At 53.7% G+C, this 3,328-nt stretch overlaps 1 pseudogene, besides 1 other annotated feature; it reads left to right on the plus strand.

Annotated features, from left to right (window-relative positions):
- Positions 1-3,328: a sequence feature (areas not merged during assembly with more than two copies in the genome that could not be assigned to a particular haplotype).
- Positions 673-2,649, plus strand: Tc00.1047053511915.20 (annotated as a pseudogene).

The raw sequence follows: 3,328 nt of genomic DNA on the forward strand, positions 1-3,328 counted from the left end.
TGGTGCTGCGGATGCTTTGGTTGTGCCGGTGGGTGTGTCGTGTGCTCCGAGTGACGGCATTTTGAGCTATCGCGTGCGTGGAAGAAGTGTTCTGCTGCCGGTGCTGAGGCTCAGCATGAGAATTGTACGTTCGGTGGCTTTGGTGTGTGCATGCATGGCAGGAATGGTGAGCCGGGTGCTGTGTGTCATGTGGCCAGTGCGGTGCACACATGTAGCAACTGTGCTGCCAGCTGTGCAACGGAAGAGGAAGGGGCCACCGTTGCCTTCACGATGGATGTGACGACACATAAATACGCCGGCCCTTATGAATTGTGGCGGCGTCAATTTTTCCCCCGATGGAACCATCCATCCGCCTGCACGGAGCGGCGATGCTGACCAGACGGGCATCTGTCAGTTGCCGCCACCCCGTGAAGGGATGACACGAAATCTGGTGGGACAACTGCGCCGCAAGTGAATGCTGAGCCGTCACGCCAGAACGCGGATTGGAGACAGTCTGCGGCGACTGACGGACCCAACACCGTCGATCCGAGTCCCGCATCCAACACGGCGACCAACACGTCCGAGACGAAGCCTGTGTTTGCTTACGTTTAAAATATCAATGTGGCTCCGACACCACCCGAAAGAAGGCCCACGCCTGTCACCGAGCCGAAGGGGAATACCATTGATGATGCGATGGTTGGTTTAATAAATGCTGAGTTGCCGCAGGGAGTCGATCTATTTGTGCCGCAGACGACGCTGGTGCAGCCGAAGGATGGGGTTGCTCCAGTTACGGCGAGGGATTCATTTGCTTCACCCTCTCTCGTCAGTGCTGGTGGAGTAATGGCTGTTTTCTTTGAAGGTTGCATGGATGCCGAATATCAACTTGGTCAATTAATTATGTCTTTTTCTTCTGATCCTGTTGCGGGGTACATCGACTCTGCGTGGAATTGGTCCACTATTATTGGCGAGGTCAATGAAAGGATGCATGGAGGGCAAACACTGTGCTTGGTGCAGCGGAGGGAAGGGAGAGTTTGGGTGTTGTGCTCCGCCCCACAACAATCACGAAGGGCAACGGAGTGTTTCCTCTTGCGGGAGGCTCTGATGTGTCCTACGAAGGTGGGTGTTGGAGTGAGGGCGGCTTGGAGCCGAAACTGGTTGTGGGTGATGTCACGAATCCCACGGGTGGCAAGCAGAGTGGACGGATCGAATGGGGCGACCCCAAACCACTCTCGAAACTGATCTCTTCTGCTTCTCACGAAGGTGAATGGACAAAGTTCATTGCTTCTGGTGGCTCAAGTGTTCTGAGGGAGGATGGCACGCTTTTGTTTCCTCTGATGGCGAAGAATGAGGCAGAAGACGTTTACTCCATGATCGTGCATTCGACGGACAAAGGCAGTATCTGGACGCTCTGTGAAGACATTTCACCTGCGAACTGCACTGAACCCCGCGTCACCGAGTGGGAGGAATCACTTCTCATGAGTGTTGACTTCGAGGATGACCAGAGGGTGTACGGGTCGCGTGACATGGGGACAGCGTGTACGGAGGCAATCGGGACACTCTCAGCTGTGTGGGTCAACGCACGATCAGGAGTCTCTCAGAAGGAAAGCCTGCGTGTGGATGCCCTCATCGCCGCGACCATTGAGGAACGGGAGGTCATGCTGTGCACTCAGGGAGGGCACGCCTCGAGGAAGAAAAGGTCCACTGCGCTCTGCCTTTGGGTGACGGACAACAAACGCACGCTTTCTGTTGGACCGGTTGTCGTGGACAATGCTGCGGATTAGTTGCTCACCAGCACTCTGCTGCACTCGGATGGCGGTTTGCATCTTTTACAACGGAGGGACAACGGTGAGGGCAGTGTCATTCCACTCTCCCGTCTGACGGAGGAACTGAGTACAATCGAGTTCGTCCTCAGTACTTGGGCGCAAAAGGACACTTTCTTCTCCAGCTTGTCTATACCCACGGCGTGGCTGGTGGCAGTTTTGTCCGATGCGGCCAGTGATGAAACGGGACGACGAGTACCTTTGCTTGAATGCAACGGTGAAGGAATGCAGTGAAGGACAACGATGGGTCACAAGTGACGGGACTTGAGTCCAGGGCAATATGGCCTGTGAACGCTCGGGGTGATAATGTGCGTCATGTATCTTTGAGCCACTACTTCACACTTGTGGTGTCGGTGACCATCGAAGAGGCTCCGAGTGGGAACATTCCTCTACTGACTGCGGTGTTGGCGGACACTGCGTCCAATCATACCATGGGACTGTCGCGCAGCCACAAGAAGAAGTGGGAGACGGTGTTCAAAGGCAAGACAACAACACGGAGCAGCACTTGGGTGTCGAAGAAAGAACGCCAAGTGGCACTCATGCTGCAAGGCAACAAGGCCTCTGCGCACATTGATGATCATTCGCTGGGGAGGAAGAGCTGCCGTTAACGGGCGAGAGGCCACCTGAGGTCCTGAGGTTTTGCTTTGGGGCGTGCGGTGGGCACGAATCTCATGTGACGGTGACGGACGTCTTTCTGCACAACCGCCCACTGAACTTCACTGCGATGCGTGCACTCAAGGACAGGGTCCCCGTTCCGGCGAGGGAAGCGACTCCGACACCATCTGAGAAGGTTCGAGTAGTTGACAACGTCAGAGAGCACATTGCTGGGGATATTACCGAAGAGAAATGAATGGACACAACGCAATGCCACTGGACACGAATCCCCATTACAAAAAGTCACCTCGCAGTGTCTGGAGCGGCGTGAGTCCCGACGACCGCCTCGCCCTCTCCCAACGACGTGAAATGGACACTGCGTGATTTGAGCGGTAACAACACCGTGCGTGTGTGTGTCTTGTCTTGTGTGTTGCTGCTTCTGGGATTGTGTTCGGGGGGTGGCAGTCTTCTGAGCCGCAGAGTGTGGATTTGAGACTCCTCACGGAGAATACGTGCCGCTTTCCTCGCTCTTTTTTATGCCGCCGTTTTTATTTATCTTTTAATTTTTTGCTGTTTGTTGATTCTTTCAATGTTTTTGCTTCTCAATGTTGCCTTTAATGCAGTTTGTCTGTTATAATCAGTACTGTTGTGTTTTTCTTTACGCAGTGTTTGGTTGATAAATACCGTGATGGGTGATTTGTTTCCCCCTCTTGTTTGCTTCTTTTTTGCCCGCACGCGGTGCCGGCCTCATTGCTGTGCGTCCCACGGACTGCACGAAAGGAGGAGCGAAGGAACAGGCCGGATGCTGCAATGAAGTGTGAGGGATGTTGTGTGGGCTGGTGGAACAGTACGATCTTTTTATTTTTACTTTAATTTCTTTTTCGTTGCGCAGGCAATATATGTATATACAGAAACCCACGGTCGTTTCTATTGCG

This window comes from Trypanosoma cruzi, genomic scaffold, assembly GCF_000209065.1.
Source record: "Trypanosoma cruzi strain CL Brener 1047053517191 genomic scaffold, whole genome shotgun sequence".
In the NCBI taxonomy this organism is placed as follows: domain Eukaryota; phylum Euglenozoa; class Kinetoplastea; order Trypanosomatida; family Trypanosomatidae; genus Trypanosoma; species Trypanosoma cruzi.